Raw genomic sequence first — 18776 nt, forward strand, 5'->3', positions numbered from 1 at the left:
ATTATACGTCTTCAAACCCAACCACACGGGCAAATCTGTCAGCCTGTTTAGTTTTCGGGAAGAGGAATGCGCAAGCTTAGGGTGGTTACAGGAAGAATGCAGGGCAGTACGGCTAAATCAGTTATAACAGCTCTCTCTCTCTCTCTCATTCATGCTCTAGGCCGGTAAGCATAGCTCTACGATCTGTTTTAAGCATTCGGGCAAAATGAAATTCTGAAAACTGCGCCAGTTGAGACTTAACGCACTAATGTCCGAATGACGAAGAAATTCGCTCAAACTGGCTTCGTTCTGGGAGACGACGTGGCACTTATGTCGAATATCTTGAAAACGAATGCAGTAAATCCCCTTTGCCTTGCGCAAGGTATTACGCTAAAGCGCATAAGGAATAAAACTGCTTTTCAAGCACAATTAAAGCACCCTTGTCGATGTCTTTTTCGCTGCAACTGCAAATTTCTGTACCGAAAGAAACGACAAAGTGAGACAATATCCATCCTATAGCACGAACGTGCATGTGTCTGATGTCATCAAGAAGATAAGATATTTTCTATCTTGCTTTATGCTTGATTTCCGCGTTTGGCTCTATGACAACGTCAGCGTTACCGGTCAGAGGCATTTCAGTCAAGAATGGAGAACTGAGGTGTTTGTCTAAGGTTTTCAAAACCAGACAAAATAGCAAAAGTTGCATGCCTTGTGTGTACTGCGTCAATGAAATAGCATTTCTTGTTGCTCTCTCTTTGTTATATTTATCAGTTCTATTGAAAACGTTTGTTTTTGCGTCTACGTCTGGCGACGCAGTAACTGCACGTCGACAAAGCGCTTCCGATTTGTTGCAGGCGATTTTAAATACTTTGAAAGGGGGGGGGGGGGGGGGGGGCTCGAGTTATCAAACACGGCGGTGCTACGGAGGAGGACCTCTTTTGGCGTGAGGTCAGGTATTGTAGCGCTTATTTTGAAATTTCACAATAAACTCGCGACTTCTCGGGTACGTGAGTCTCCTCGTGTCAGCTAAACAGTTTCGCTTGCCGAGGGTGTAAAGAAATACACTCGACACTGCGAATATATTGCTTTCCGCCCTTATTAAAAGGTATATAGACTTCTTTGCCATTTTTATGGACTTTATTGGCTTCTTATATATTTTTGTCTATTGATAGTCTTTGACTGTGTTGAAGTCTACCAAGCGTATGGACACAAACCTATAGATTGTTTGTACACCATCGAAATTTCCGGAGCCTTTCACTAGGGTGTTTCTCATGGCCTGATTCGCTTTGAGATGTTAAACCTCCATAAACCGTCCAAAGAATTTGTATTTCCTATAGACTAGTGTATAGGAGTTGTGTATAGTTTTACATCAATTTGTGACGTTAGCAAGCTGCACTGGAGCTGCTGTCGGTGGCTGGGACGACTGGGGTAAAACTTGGGAGTGAGAAGTAGGCGTAGCAGCCATAAACATGCATGGAAGCAAAAGTTTCGAAGCAGTTTTCTGATCTCACAGAGCAACTACGATGTCGTCCCTTCGTGCGGAATATACACGTTCATCCTAGAACAGATTCTGAAAGCACGAAGCGTCATTTCTTAGGTCACATATTTTTAGGACACTTTTACATTGCAGTGATTCCGGGCTTGGAGTTATAGGCGCTTTCGCGACCCATGGGAACAGATGCAAGCAAAGCCAACACTGAAATATCTTTCTCACTTGACAGGGTGCCCATGGAGGGGGCCGTTCGTTAAGAGTAGGCGAGTGCCTTGAAGAACAGTGTGGCAAAGTATGGCACGCTATTTCGAAGCGATATGTGCAAAACGCCACAATAAATGTGTGTTGTGAGGCCACACGTACTCCCAAAAGCCGCTCTATTCGCTTGGTTTTACCACGAATAGCGCACGCCTGTCGTTTAGTCCGACATGCTTCCGCGTGCGCTACATTTGCTCATTAATCCAGTCAACCTAGACAGCATTTCGTGAGCGGGCAGGCCTGTTCTCCAACGCCATGGCAAGCCCACGAAAGAGAACCACACACTGCAGCAGACGACGCTCCGGCCGCCTCCGGCGTTCGCCAGCGTCACCTATGAGTGTAATCACTGTGTTAGCCTGTCCGCTACAAAGCGCGGTTCGTTTATCGTTCTCTTTGAGGGCTGTTTTGAATGTAAACCAAGCTTTCGTTTCGACGACAGTATTTACGAGGGAATGAATCATGTGCGACAGAAATGTCAGACTACCCGCGAAGCTTGCGCCATTTGGGGAAACACCCAATAGACAGAGCACCTTTTTGGGGTACGTCTGGCTTCAAAACATATCTTTACTGGCGTTTTACACAGATAGCTTTGAAATAACGTAAGATACATTGTCACGCTATTCTTCAAAGCACTCGCCAATTGTTAAAGAACAGTCGCCTCCATGGGAGCTGTTGGCACTCGGGTAGCATAGTCGGGTCGGAGAGGGGACGAGCAAGTTCGGAGACGGGGTTTCGAGAAGACAAGGAAGACATTTTACAACTATTTACATTATGTACACGTACAGAGCAACTGAGAGTGTATCTCAGTGAGTGTCTTGATGAGAGGGAGCTTCTCGACCGTACTCGGTGCCGAGTTTTCCTTCGCTGAAATCCCTAGTTGGAGGCTGGGCCTGCCGATGAAGGCGTGTCCTTAAAAGTGCACTGTGGCACTCATCACGCCCTCTCTCTTTAGGCGACACGCCCCCGTCACGTGTTGAGATCTGGAGGAGGATGCCATCTGCGTCGCGCAGACACCGAAAGGTCCGCGAGCGGCGTTCCCACGGTTTGCATGTTGTCACACGTGTTCCTCATCAGTGCGAGGTCCAGCCTACGCAGAAGACCACGCGGGGTAGGGAAACTGCTCGCCGTCAACTGCTCCTTTGAAGACGATCACCGCTGTCGAACAAGATGACTGGGCACAGCTGACCCCCGGGTCCTCTCGGGGAGGTCAATTACGGCTGGCCTTGGCAGCTATCTTTGTCACACCGATGAGGGTGCACTGGCAGAGCTGCGCTGGCTGGCTTCAGAGGAGTATTTCTCTCTACGTGGCCGTGGCTATACCGGGAGTAGACCCCGCGGACTCCTCGGCAGCCCGTGGGAGAGTCCGCTGCAGCCGCGCCGGTTTTCCCACAAGACGAAGGCGAAACGTAACAGCACTCTGTGAAAGGAAAAAATGTTTCTGAAAATTTTGCTAACTTGCTTTTGTGTGGGCTGCGCTCCTGTTCCGCACCCTCAGCTGGGAGTCACTCCAATGCGTAAGTGTTTGAAAAATACGACGCCTTCGAAATACCGCTTCATACTTTCAGAACATGTTCTAGGATGAATCTGGTTGTTCTACGCAAAGGGACAGCATAATAGGTGCACTGTGAAATCATAAACTTACTTAGACGACTAACTGTAGCTCTTGTCTTTGTTTTTTATCATTCTTGGAAGACTTTTGCTTCTAAGTATTCCTATAGGCGCTAAGGCGGTGGCTGAGTGGCGCTCGGCTGCTGGCTCGATAGACGCGTGTTCGATCCCGACGGCGGCGGTCAAATTTCGATGGAGGCGAAATTCTAGAGGTCCGTGTTCTGTGCGATGTCAGTGCACATCAAAGAACCCCAGGTTGCGGGAATTTCTGGAGCCCTTCACTACGGCGTCTCTTATAGCATCAGTCGCTTTGGGACGTTAAACCCCCCATAAACCAAGCCAAACCATACAATTCATCTCTAGTCGGATCCGCTGACCGATGACTCCCGCTCTGTGATCACAGTGTTGGTGTACAGGAAGTCAGCAGACTTCATTATCTAAAGTATGCGAAAGTCTACATAAAGTTAATTTTTGTAAGGTGGACGCCTGCATTGGAGAGAATTTCAACTTAACGACATCACCGACGAAGCTCTTCTACAACGGGTCAGTGAAAGAACTAGAAGCGGAATTTTTCGCCTTTAGCAGCACAGGCAAGCAACAACCAGGTATTCTGAGTGTGCTTGCGCAGAAAACAAGCTAAGAAAGTTTTGCAGCACTGTCACTGGAGTTTTTAATGCGAAAACATTACATATCCCATTGGCACAAAAGGTGGAGTCCGTCGCCGTTCGTGGCATAAAATTATTTATTGACGTCACCATGCACTCAGATGACATCAGAGGTAGAGCACAAGATAGCAACGTCTACAACAAACAAAAACAATTAAAATTTTTTCCTAACATGCGCGAGGCGAACAGGCAAATCGTAAGCCACGAAACGGCGTTACTTCGTCGTGAATAAATATGAATCTAGTGTATGCTTTTTCTTACGACTGTATGCTGATGAGTAGGTGTGTAAAGGAAAGGAAGGCATCTTTAATGAACCTCGGAGCAGAGCCCCCGATGAGAATATGCTTTCGCATTTAATGCACCTAAAGCAGTCTTGAGTGCCCTCCGTAATTTTATTGATAATTCTGCACCCCTTTGCTTTTTTTAGTGCTCACAAATTTTGATAAATCATGACGGACCTGACAGCCGCCGCGGTGGCACAGTGGTTATGGCGCTCTGCTGCTGATCCGGAAGACGCAGGTTCGATCCCTGCCGCGACCGTCGAATTTCGATGGAGGCGAAATTCTAGAGGCCTGTGTACTCAGCGATGTAAGTGCACGTTAAAGAACCCCAGGCGCTCGAAATTTCCGGAGACCCTCCCTACGGCCTTCAGTAGCCGGAGTCGCTTTGGGACGTTAAACCCCATAAACCAAACTAAACCATGTGCGACTTGAAATAGGAGTTCAGATTTGTAATCATGTTCACAGGTGGAAGGCGAGAACAATGCAGTAGCCCTTTTCGGTCCGCTGTCTTATTGGGCAAATAAACAGTGTCTTCAGTGTTTTCGTAAAAGCACGGTGTCGTATAATTACTTCCGTCAGATTCCAATCGCTTTCTCTCACGCGCCCGCCTCTCTGACTGATTCCAACGACTGCGAGAGTATACTGCAATGAAGAAATTAAAAAAAGGAACTTTACAGTGACCTAAACTTCAAACGGAATCGTTATATCACCCACTTTTATCCGTGGGTAATAAAGTGCATATCACAGTACAGGCACCCCATAATAAAGCCTGTCCTTTTAATAACAGTCGTGCAAAGAACTCTTTGCGCTCGAAGTGCGTCCGTTAGTCACTTGGGCTTAGCGATGTTCGTTAACAATTGTTGCGTCTTTTATTTGCATCTACCCTTCTGTACGAGGAAATGAAGTTTATGCTTCATGGTGTTTGACGTCCCAGAGCGACTCAGGCTTTTATTTATTCCGTAGTGGAGGGCTCAGGATAATTTCTGTCACCCGGGGTTCTTCACCATGCACTGATATCGCACACTAGACGCACCTCTATTATTTCGCCTCGATCGAATTGCGACCGACGCGGCAGAGATCGAACCCGCGTCTTCCGGGTCAGCAGCCTAGCACCACAACCACTGAGCCAGCGCGGCGGCTCGGACCAGGAAATAACTTTCCTGAAATATAGGGTTCTGTACAGGGATCTACTATACCGTTTAACCCGACTGTTCCCATATTCCTAGTGGTTTGCTCGAGCCAAAAAACTCATGAAGTGGAACCTAACGGCTCATCTATACATGGTTATCCTGGAAACGTCCCTGTAACGGCGGTGCTAAGGTATATTTTACAGCAAATTTATGAGAAAACATTTCAATATTCCGGCGAACCACTTTATAAACGAAGCAAACGACGTCGCTACGCGCGCCCTATTCTTCGTATAGAGTAGTACGCGGTACCACCGCAGCATATCATCATGTCACTGTAACTCAACTAAAACGCAATGCTCATCTCAATACTTCAGCGAACCGCCGAAAAATTTCCAGACTGTGTGTGTTTCATAAATTCTATCATAATCCACATCTCAACTCCATTATCAGCCCCGCACATCGCATCTCCAAACGCACAAACCACGGGAAGGCCATCTACCCTCCCCCTGCCCGCACTTCTGCGCATCTGTCATCATTTTTCGTTCATACAGCAAGGAACTGGAAGGACCTGCCAAACGCCATCGTGGATCAGATCGACTCGTCGTCATTCAGATCGTCAGTCGAAGAAATGTACTGCTGAATAGTCCACCCCTAATGTAATACCCCGTCAATGGGGCCTTTGAGGTATTAATAAGTATATAAAAAAATATATAGAGTCAATTTCTTAAAAATCGCCAATCGCCGTTTTATTAAATTGCAGCCGGAATGCGACCTGCTCGCTGCCATGGCAAAGCTTTAGTTGCAGAAGTTTTTATTATTTTTCTAGCACAACTTCAGAGTTTAAAGAATGTATTTTCTTTTTTTTTTGTCTTGCAGAACCCAAGGGAGGAGGGTAAGTGAAATCGTACACAGCAAGTCTTTCTTCTGTGAAGAACTTCCGGTCGGACAAAAACTCACTTATCTTCCTTCCCTAAGAATCCTGATGGCATATATTTCCCGTGAGAAACAATCTACATGTTTGTTACTGTTCACACATCATAAATAGAACATACGTCGGCAACATATCTGCAATTTAGAACTACATTTCTAGAATGAGAACACTCATATATATATATATATATATATATATATATATATATATATATATATATATATATATATATATATAAACATTATTCGCATCAATTCGATACACTAGCATAAAGAATATTCAGTATGACAAAGAATTCCCTAAAATGTGGATGTTTTCAAGCGATACCGCATGCAAGTATTTGGAGTGAGCGCCTCTTAAAGTGTGCGCCACTGCGGTGGTGTGAGGCAATGTGTGCACATAGTGTGCATGGTACAAAAATAAAGCATAAATGAGTCAACAGAAAAGCCACAATGAACAGACGAATTGCGACACGGTATGATAAATAAATAATCAAAAATAAATAACACGGAAGAAAAAAGAAAACACAGGACGATCGATTCGTAGCAGATCACTGACAGACACTGTCAAGGTAGACTACTTCATTATGTTGTAAAAAAATGTACGCCTTGCTAACGAACAGTCATGGTATTTTCTTCATGTGGTACGCTTCACTAATTTCTCTTGTTTGTCGGAGTGTGTGCTTTAACAGTATGGGGCCTTGAAGTCAGGGTTGTCCAAATCCTCGTACCACACAATAAACCAAAGTTTCAGCGAATAAGCCAATAGCGTCAGGAACGCCGGATTCCCGTATGATGTCATATTGGGCGCCAAATAAAATAGTAAAAAGCTTCATTCTTTGGCCTCGATGCAGCATCAGACAAAAGACAGCAAAGAAAATTGTTTGCAGTCCTTGTTAAAAATGCGTCCAAGAGGTTCGGTGTAGGTGTTGCCTTCTCAGCGCCAAACTCAAAATGATTTGCACGATTGTAGGAAAAACGGCTCAAAACTAATGGAATCTCCAGGAACCTACAGGATTAAGCACGAAACAAAGTTTTGTGCCATGCTCTGGGGGTGTTGTTTACAAAATTACGTATTCTTGCCGCCATGTATACACTGGCGAGACCGCCATGTATACACTGGCGAGACGGGACAGTGTATTCACACCAGTCTCAAACATCATGGATATTCCTGAGAATTTTTCTCGGTTCACTAATCTAGCCGACCGTTACTAAATGCACGAAAGTTTTTTTTTTCGTTATTTCACCATTGTGGTACCTGTATACTGCTCAAGCACACAGCCCGACTAACAACGGAGATTGGAGATCACATGAAGAAAAAATAAAGATTGTGCATAGATACCGCACCACCATGTTCACAATATTAAACAGGTGATAGAGAAATGCCCAGAGTATGCCTTTATAGGTTACGAAAAAACATTTGACTTAGTGGAAACCTCACCGGTCATGAAAGCATTGCGAAATCAGGGTGTAGAAGAGCCTTACGTGAAAATACTAGAAGATATGTATAACAACTGCACAGCTACCATATTCCTCCATAAAGTCAGCAATAAAATTCTGAGGGAACTTCAATCTGCGTATGTCCAGAAATGCGAAAGGATCTAACTTTCAAAACGTGGGGTTTTTTTCCACAGCGCCTCGGGGCATTACATTTTTTGTAGTTTTTTATTTTTATGTTTTTTTTTAATTTTTGTTCATTTTGGTTTAGTTTCTGGGTTTCCTTTTTATTTTTATTTTTGACCATTTATTCATTTAGTAATTAGTTTGCTTGCTTTATTTTCATTTCTTTGAATTCCTATTTTATTTTTAGCTTTTTCTAATTACTAAATAGTGGCTAATTAACTAGCTACTGATCGCCCATTACTTAGTATTTCTAAGAGCATATGGGTTATAGCAATTATGGCATTGATGACGTCACAGTGTGAGAGTTTTCGCGGACGGACGGACAACGATGAGCCATTAACGGCTTTCGCCTTAAAATTCCAATAAGGACACGATCTCGCCAGTGCTATTCGACGCCCGTTTACCGGAGGTGTTCCGAGCCCTTGTTTGCGAACAGCTGGGGATAACAGTTAATGGAAAATACCTAAGAAGTCTGCGATTCCCTGATGACATTGCCTTGTTAAGTCACTCAGGAGATGAACTGCAAAGCATAACAAATGGGTTAGGCAGAGCAGAACGGCGGGTCTGAAACTTGACATGCAGAAACAAAGTATTGCTCAACAGTCTCACAAGCAAACACCAGTTTACAATTGGTAGCGAGGTGCTGGAAGCGCTAAGGGAATACGTCTACACAGGGCAGGTAGGGACCGCTGATCCTGATAGGGAGGTAACTAGAAGAGTAGGTTGGTTTATGGGGGTTTAACGTCCCAAAGCGACTAAGGCTATGAGACACGCCGTAGTGAAGGGCTCCGGAAATTTAGACCACCTGGGGTTCTTTAACGTGCACTGACATCGCACAGTACACAGGCCTCTAGAATTTCGCCTTCATCGAAGTTCGACCGCCGCGGCTGGGATCTAACCCGCGTCTTTCGGGGCAGCAGCCGAGCACCATAACCACTGAGCCACCGCGGCGGCTGCTAAAAGAGTAAGAATGGGGTCCTCTCGTATCATGAATGGCAGTTTACCAATATCCCTCCAGGGGAAAGTATACAACAGCTGTATCTTACGACAAAGGTGGATGCTAACGAAAAGTGTTCAGCTTAAGTTCAGGACAACGCAGCTAGCTATGAAAAGAAAAACTGATAGGTGTGACGTTAAGAGACCAGAACCGGGCAGAGTGGGTGAGGGAACAAATGCGGCTTCATGACATCGTTGTCGAAATCAAGAGGTAGGACATTTAATGTGAAGGCAAGATGACCGCTGGTTCTTAAGTGTTACAGAGTGGATTCCAAGAGAAGGAAAGCATAGCAGAGGGCGGCAGAAAGTTAGGTGGGCGATGAGATTAAGGAATTTGCAGACATAGGGTACACGCAGCTGGTAAAGGACAGAGTTAATTGCAGAGACATGGGAGAGGCCTTTGCCCTGCAGTGGGCGTAGTCAGGCTGATGATGATGGCGATGAGGATCTGCGTCAGCAAGCCCTCCATTTTCCTGCAATATATCGATGTTGTGAGTCAGCGCTCGTCCTGTGTTTCCTCTTCTTTTCGTTCCCTTCTTTCACGCTATTTCCACTGAAAAATTTACAGCCAGCTGACCTGTTTAGATGCAATAAATTAGTTACTTGATACTATGCGCGAAAACAAACAACCATGAGAAGGTTTATTCCATATCCTGTGTAGCCATTCAAAGAATAAGGCGACATACGCCATTAGCGGAGTACGTTTCTGGCAAGGCATCTGTAATAATGAATCAGATTGTTATGCGGAGGCCAGCCGAAGAATGAGGCGCGATGAACGATGAACAAGAGATTATTTAATGGTGGCTGGCCTAGCGCGAGCTCTCCGTTCCGCGCCACTGCCAGCTTCGTTTTCTTCCTCACATTACTCGGGGCCACTGGGCGATCGTCCCACTCGTAAATGGGAGGCACCGACGAAGGGACGCACGGTCTGGTGATGGGCTTCCGCAACGGCTCAACAGAAATGGCATGCTGGTGAAGTGCTGGCCGCCACGATGAGAGAGATGAGAGAATGAGTCCTGTTCCCCGAAGCTTCCGCGCTGTCGGCTCCACATAACAATATATGCCCAATTTAGGCGGAAAAAATTAAACCCATAAAGGCTCCCTTCTGCGAAATTCTGCAGAGTCGTTGCGGAGTGCTGGCTGCCAGTTCTGGTGCGGTCTGAGCCCTGAAGGACTGACCAGGGCACGAAGGACAAAACAAATCACTTTTTTTGGCCGTCATTGACATACCAAGATGCTGTTTATTACCGGCAGGCACTTCTAGCGCACCCATGTTGGCCGTCTGCTGACTTCTGCTGTAAATTATATGCAGCCCCAAGCGGTGACGTTGGTTTCACCGTTCGCCTCTGATGCTTCAGCTGCGGAGCTCGATCCCCAATGCTTCGCAACAATCTTGAAATGCGTAGAAGCTTTCCTGTGGCCTCGTGTTCGCCTTTGCCTTGAAGTGTTCAACTTGTGTAGGATGAAGTTCCTGGAGGACGGGTATTTGCCCCGCTTACACAGTCCAAGCATGATAGCTATGGAGCTTTTTGTCCAGGTGAACCTTAAAGCTGCGCCATTTATGTTAGCAACTGGGATTTTTAACGCACCTATTAAGATTTAGAGATCACCACAAGCAAAAATGTAGATTTAAAGGTCGTGACAAATTCAGATATTTTTTTTTCGACTAGATCTTGAAACAGTACCTGAATATAGAGGTATGGAGTAATCGTGCAACACCACATAATCAAGTTTCATTTACGAATTGGATCCTAAAGTTATCTAGGCCTAATCAATAAGTGTTTCCTTTCAACTAACCGGATAACGACTAATATTTTACTGTATTCCGAGTGATCATTTTGGGGACTTGTGCAGTATTTTTTTTCTGCCATCACACAGTCTGCGCCGAAAAGGAAGATGCAAATGGCAGCGGTAGCAATTTTGCATTGTGTAGTCTTGTCTCTAAACTTATTTAAAACCTGATGCAAATGGAATGCAGCAAAAATGTTAAAAATTCGAAACCCACACAACTGGCGTACTAAGCGGAACAAATACTCTCCACTTCAGTTTCAACAAGAAAACTGCAAAGAGACCTCGAGGGAGATCACGTGGTTTAGCGTAGATGTACTGTCGGGAGCACAAGTGGTGCACACAGTCTAACCACCCAGGAAAGAGAGAAAACTATTTCGCCGCGTCATGTGCCGGCTGTCGAGACGTTCTTCAAGTAGGCCGTTATGCGCAGCCAATTCAGTCGGTTCGTTTTTGTGCCTCTCGCTCCATTTTGGCGAAATGCTAAATGGCCACACAGTAGCGAAAAAAGACAAGGTGTCTTTCTTTCACAAGTTTTCCGCGCACCGGACCATTACGTCATCTATATCGTCTAAAGGCGACCGGTGGCGCGCTCGTCATACTTAATTGCGCTGAGAATAGAAACAAGCATTGCGGAAATCCGCTTGCTTCACCTGCGTCACTATTTCGCCCAGCAGTAGCGCGGTGCTTCGAACCGAAGGAATTTGGATGCTTGCAGATAAATAAAAAGGTTGTCCCATTGGTTGCCTCGACCCCGGACGCGGCTGCAAGGTTATGCTGCTATGGAGTTCTGGCACAGTTTACCGGTGATATCATGGTATGCACGGCGTTTGCTCACGAGTGTACACAGAGTGGTTTAAAACAACGCGCAAGATGAAGTGAGATAATTTTGAACCACGTACAAATGCTTTTTTTTTCTACAGAGACAGCAACGGAAAGCCTCTCGCACTGATGGTGTGCGCTATGCTCGTTTTCGTAAGCGCATCTGTGGCCGTCATGTATTTCCTCCTCCGTGGAGGTAGGTAGCGATTTTCAATATACACGCCTGCGGAGTGCAAAAAAGTGTACTAAACTGCCGTTTTTTCACGAACTTAATTCGCACACAATGTCCTTGAAATAAAGTAGAAAAAAGAGCGTCCGTTCTTCGTTCTTTTTTCTTCCGTAAGGGCTGGTTGCCCCAACGAAAGTGCTGCTAGATCATGAAACACAAGCGATAGCAATCAGCCGTGCTATTCTGTTATCTGTCAGAGTGCAAGTTTTTATGTACCGGACAATGTCATGCAATATGCATGTGGCAAGTAGCATTCATGGTCTATTGTATATACCTTTACATTTATGAGCTCTGGTCACAGAAAGGAAGCATGGCTCTAGAATCCTGTGGTTTTGTTTTTCTTTTTTCAGCGCAATAGAACGCAGAGTTTTGGGGTCATTAAAGCGATACCGCCTTTATGCAGAAATCAAAATGCAGATAATTTTGTGCGCATTGCCATTTTGTCCCGATCAGACGTTCTGAGGACAAAAGCTTTATATTTATCATTCTCGCAGAGTCAACGTATGTTTCAGACATGTTCATGGTTGGAAAATAAAATGACCAATTTAGGCCGTATAATCGGTAGTCAGGCGTCTCGATCCGGCAGATTGCGCAGATACACGGTGTGAATGCCCCGATGCTCTGGCGCCCAGCTTCCCCGACCATTTCGACCATGGCGGAAGAGGAGATTACCGGAGACAAGAGCTTGACGACGGCCGTCCTCAGTCTCGATGCCGAGTTACGTGTACCGGCCTCTTCCGCTTCTGCTGTTCCGACGGACGCATCCACCGCTCCACCGTTGACCGGTAAGTGCGACGCTTGCGTTTTGGAGGCTGACTGAAAACTTGACTGGATGCATGCGAGTTCTTCGAGTCGTGGATGGGGAGACAAGTCCGGCAGCCCAGTGGCTTCCGCCGCAGCGTGAGCCTTACGAGTCAGTCGTCGTTGCTGCTCGGTGCCCTTGCTGTGTAGAGGGGCCTCCCACTGCTCCATGGGGATCAAGAAGACTTTCAATAGCGGCAGTAAATTGGCATTCCCACACCATGTAAAAAGCCGTAGCTACTTCTGCACAGCATGGCATGCTGGTTTGTACAGTGGGGGTAGCATTTACGGAATTTATCAGACTGTCTGTAGCAGCATCACACGGCTTCCTCCTTTCATGTGCGGCCACAACCATCTCGGTGGCTCAGTGCTTATTATGTTGCACTGCTGGGCACAGAGCAGCGGAATCGAATACTGGCCGCCGCGGCCGCGTTTTTATGCAAGCGAAATACGGGTGATGCCCGCGCGATGTCAGCGCAAGTTGCACATATAAGAAGCTGACGCCACCTCCTCTCTGCTTCCTCTCACTCCTTCCCGCCAACCACTCGGTCACTTTGGTTTACTACTTTCAATAAAAGCTTTATTGATTCGTCAATTCATTGCTCCATACCTACCTTCACGGTGCGGTCAAGGTGCCGACCGGAAGTGACACTATATGTTGCTGGTTTTTCCTCGCAACTCATTATTTTTACACTTAAGCATAGCCCTAATCCAGTATGGCTGCGGAGTTGCAATCAGCAATTATTTCAGTCATGGGATTATGTATCCTTGCAGGGGTGTTTGAGGGAATCTTGCGCTCCCGTTGTCGGCGAGCAGGCGGTGACCTTGACGCCATAATGGAGGAGACCACGAAGTTGAACCTAGACGATCTTTGGCGCCCAAACTCCAAGCACACTTCCGCTGGGCGTGCCACTCGTCACCTCGAGCCGGTTTGCGCATGCGAGCGGCGCGAGACGCACCGCCGGATATCTGGCGCGAGCGCAACCCGCGCCGTGACGCGTCGGAAGTGGCGTCCGGTAAACAAGAACCGGCTTAGAACATGGCTTGAAGTGCTTTCAGTTCCCCCAGCCTGTTTACTTCACGACTTGTAATTATTTCAGTCGTGGCGAGAATGGAAACGAGCCAGCGCCAGGAAAGTGAAAATGCATCCCCCCTTTTGACACCTGGCGTGGGTTGGCGCTCGTTTCCGCGCGTACGCCCGGTGAGCAGCGCAAACGTCCATGGAGTCGTGCCTTAAGTTCTGCCCGAAGCACGACAGGCGCACACGCAGCCCTGGTGGCATTTCATAAGTGAGACGCACGGTGAGACGACAGCGCCTGTTGAGTTGCGCCATGACGTAATGCGCGCGAACTTTAGATGATGATGATCTGTGGGTGTACCGTTTGTAGCGGGTGGGTGCAGGGCTGCGCCCGAGCCGGAAGAAATTAAGAAAAAATATGAAGAAAAAGAAGGGGAAAATGAGAAAAGGGGTGCGAGGTGCTGTTAGCCAACCGACGAGTGCCCCCCACATGCGGAGCAGGGCTTTCGTAACGGATATAGTGAGCTAGAATAATGGACATGGCGCTGGTGCGTTGATCATCTCCCGCGGGCGCAAATCCCAGTGCCAACAGCAGCGCGGTGCCCTCTGTCTGTTGAGGCAACAGTTTTGGAGCGAGAGCTCTACTGTGCCATGTTTCGCCAAGGTCATCGGGTGTTGCAGTTTGACCTTGAGCAGGAGGAGTGCCAGAGGTGTGGCTGTGACGTCAAATCATGTGACTCGCCGCAGCCGTCGCGCCGCTGCTCCGACCGCGGTTCGCCGACCACCGCTTCGTCAGATGTGGTCGTGTGATTATGCTCGTGGCCCAGGGTTCTCTTAAAGAGACTATGCAATAAAATAATTGAGATTACGTAATACATACGAGAGATAGGCATTTCATCACTTGTCACCCCAACGCAAGAATTTTTGAGCTAGCTTCAATAACAACGAAGATATAGACGATCAAAAATTACGCTCCTCCCCTCAACCCCTCAACTCGTACACGTGGCGCGCCAGACAAAAATAAAGAAAACAGCTCTGGGACTGGGCACGTATTCATGGCCAGCGACGACAGTAGCGACTCGGCGAGCCACTGCGAGTGGCTCCGGAAGTCGCGAATGAAGGAAGCGGCAGAGGAAAATTGAAACCATATGCGCGAAGGCAATGCCCTGGCTCGCGCTTGCCCGAGAGGCTCGCGCGACGGCACGAGCAGACGATTTTCACGCCTACCGGAAGTGTGCCCATGACGTCGTGGCTGCCGTGGCTCCAGCGAATGAGAGCGTGTGGTGGCCTGGCGACGTCATGGTACAGTGACGTCTTTGTTCCACGATTTTAGTTCCAAAATCGGTCACTACGAGTACACCACTCGGCCCGCGAATTTTGATAAACACGGTTTTAAAAGTTCATAATAAATTGCCGGCTCAGTTCTGAAGACTCATAGTGGGTGCGAATGCTTCTTAGCATCATTTCTAAGCATTGAAAGCATTTACATGCGACTTTTTAATCATTGCATAGTCCCTTTAAGGAGGCGATTCCGCTCTCGCATGCAGATTCGCCATGGATGAGGGCGCGGCTGGCACTGTGCCTGAAACGCCTGCGAGGCGCTTCAAGCGTCTAGCCAAGCGTAGCCAATTGTAATGAGCTTTCGCTCTGTATAACTAGGTTTAGAAGAGTTAAACCACTGCCAATTTTCGTAGTAGAACGTTCATGCCTGCTAGTAGGTTCATTTCAATAAAAGGCAGGGCTACGCGAATAAGACAGGGCAGGAGACAGAAACCAAAACGAGACCACGGTGCCGGCTTCGAACTGTTTATTGAGGAGTGAATACACATGCTTTATAAGCGCGGAACCAAAGCCCGCAACCACTTATATCAGTTCACTCAGGTGCTGATATAAGATAGCACACAGAGATCATATTTTTTCTTTCTTGGGCAAACAAAACTCAAGAAACGAAATCGCATCCTTGGGGGAGGCCATATAAAAGAAGTGGGCTCTCAGACATCAGGTGGCTAAGAACTGCACGAAAAAACAAATAATCACGATTAACAATCAACCTGCATAAAAGTGAGGGGCAAAATTAAACTCAAGGTGACATTATAGATGACAGAATGAAAATCAACAAAAATAAAGGCGATGGTGACAGGATAAAATTATGAAATGAAGTAAGAAGCCTGGCAGGATGGCAACAAAGAACAAGTGTATTGGTGAACTTGATAAAAATAATTTTGAGACCTGAACAGGCAAGCATGAAAGATAAAATATTTCAAAAAATTGTAAGTGGCCTTCTAAAAAGGATTTCTTTCTGTGAGAGTGTATTTAAATGTCGAAATTCTTTTCGCCAGCTTTTATATTGAGAAAAGCTTTGATGACCTCCCTTCCGGTCTTGTGTTTGGGTCTGAGGAAAAACGCGGTGTCACGAAAGATACTGCAAAATGGGATTTTTCTGGGCCAGTTGGTATGAATCCATGATTTGGGCCAGCATGAACTTTGTTCCGGAACACAGCAGTGTGTTCCGTGTTCCATGTGTCTCTCTTCGCTTGTGACGGAACACAGCAGTGTGTTCCGTGTTCCATGTGTCTCTCTTCGTTTGTGTCCCAAAGTTCATGCTGGCCAAAGTCACGAAAGAGTGGAGGGCAAGGTATTTTTTCTTACCCTTACCCTTGCTTTTACAGTTCTTCCAATGGTGTGCTGGAGGCTTGCCACTTCATTAAAATATCTAGCAGTCTTACAAATGTGTCACCTGTCACACATGCGGAGAATTTCTGACAGAAGACCCGAAGACAAACTGAGTAGCGTTTGCCGTTTGGCATCCAAAGAAACGAAACGCAGGCCGCAGTGTACAATGAATCATGAAAAATAATTGGCGGTGGTTTTACTCTGATTAAACCTGGAGTTACGCGATACCTACAGCTGGCCGAGTGGAACTTGCTCCCTTGAATTGCAAAGTCAGTCTTTCGCCGCTCCGTTTCGCTGGGTGTTCATTCTTCATCTTCGTCCCACTTGACACGGCGCATGCGCACAGCTGTGGCAGCTCGGTTTCGCTAAAGCCCCTTGACAGTATGACAGTTCCGCCAACCACTGAACTTTGCCGCCGCCGCCGCGTGACCTCCTCTCCTTCTCCTCGCCTCTTGTTCGCCCCTTTCCTGAAGGTCGGCTCTCCGCCCAATTTCCTGCGCGACGATTGGTCTCCCTGCCGTTGCCCTTAGAAACGCGGGGGTCCGGCATTTTGCTTGTGTTGTTCTTTTTCTGTCACGCCATTTTTCTCCTAGGCTCGGCGAGCGAATATTACGCGCTGTGCATTTATTGCAACGTGCAAGGGCTATACCGTGCTGTTGCGCGTACAACTGCAGCAAGGGGCCTGAAGATGATTATGCGGTATTCATGATACCATATATATTCACGTTAGGGGATTAACCACGACGTCATAACGAATGGTTGACGCCGTTGGTTGGAAGGGTTGTTTGCTGTTCGTTTTTAGGTTATTTTGCATGCGAGGCCAGAACTGAACGAATCTCCAAAGCATCCGCACATTGCATCTTCTCTCCAAATAGCGACTGGGCTCAAAACGTGCTAGTTCTTGCGCCTGCAGCGTCGTCTTTATAACAACAAATCTGCAAATTTTAACAGAGCTAGAAGCTTTAGGGTAAGATCCCATTGTCCGTCAACTTTCGGTTGGATGAAACTGATGTATACATTTACAAAGTGACGTTGATTTGAGCTATGACATACACCACTGTTGTATTTCCTTGAGCATGTTTTTTTCTCAACTGTCATCAATACTGCATACCACATTTCTGCACTAGCGTAGATGCTGAATATTATGTGATTCTCCCGTCTGTTACGTGTATCTTGTCAATCAACGTTCTTGTGCGTGAGCGGAAATAAATCATCCTGATGACCACGCTCTCATTTTCTTTAACAATACATTTTTTGCGATGCCTAATCAAAATACCAGCTTTATATCGTCTGCTACACAGTGAAACGAAATTTCGGTGTCAAGTATAATACTACATTATCGCCAGCCGTTTATCTCTCCTAGAGATATAGAATGCGTTCTCTCATAGGTATACCGAGTATATTCTTAAGCTTCCTTGACACCAGTCCCTAATATTGTTCTATGAATTGAGGTCGATGAATGACTGCCTGCGCTCCTTCATCGCATTTAAAGTGCGCAACTGTTTTATTCAGTGAACAGACTAGAACGCAAAAGCCACTTTCACACTGATGAGACAAACTTATGGACGGAAGATGCACTCATGACAAATTGATTGTAAGCAGGTGCACGCTAAATAAGACCTACAGCACGGAAGTATGCACAAGCAAAGAAAAACATTTGGAAGCAGTTCGTATTAAGCCTAGTTATCTCGGTTGTGAGGTTTTTCTTTTAGTTTAGCTAGCTAGCATAATGCGTTTGCATTTGTCCCTAGTTTTTCATCTATAGTGCAGAGTTTAGATTTACCTGCAGTTAAAAATTAGCACTAATTAATTCGAGTCGATAAATAGCACATAATTTGCACTGAACCTAAGCTCCGGAAAGGTATATGACTCGATGCTATAATGCAAAGGGTGGTTTTGATTGCATATAGCCCATTAATGTTAATTAAGAGGGAGCCGCCGCGGTGGCTGAGTGGTTACGGTGCTCTGCTGCATACTTTTTGCGTACTTTATACAAAGCTTTTATCCTGACACCGTTGCCTTTATTTTTGTTGATTGCTGTTTTGCCTTTCGCAATCTAGAATGTCAACCTGCGTTTCATTTTTCTCTTCACCCTTACACAGCTTTATTGTTGCTCTCAATTACTGTTAAGTTAGAAGCCCACGGCGCAGACGGGTCGTCGTCGTCGCCCCCCCCCCCCCCCCCCCCCCCCCCCCCCCCCCCCCACCGGGACTGCACGCGGGCACTCCGCTGCGCCCGAATGCCAGCCGTATACATGTACCAGAACAGCTTCCGGGGCCATCTGGTGTCGTCGATGGAGCGGTGGCGCGCTTCATATTCGTTAAGTCGATAGCGCTAAAGCGGACGTTCTGCGGAATAGCCGTACGCGTTGTCACATTAATTCAGGACTGGTTGGCAGTCGTGATTTCGCATCACAGTCATCAATGAGAAGGATACGCCGTTCATCGGATGTCAAGGCTGATGACGGATGAGGTGTTGGCGTT

The sequence above is a fragment of the Amblyomma americanum genome, chromosome 7 (genome assembly GCF_052857255.1).
Source record: "Amblyomma americanum isolate KBUSLIRL-KWMA chromosome 7, ASM5285725v1, whole genome shotgun sequence".
NCBI lineage: Eukaryota > Metazoa > Arthropoda > Arachnida > Ixodida > Ixodidae > Amblyomma > Amblyomma americanum.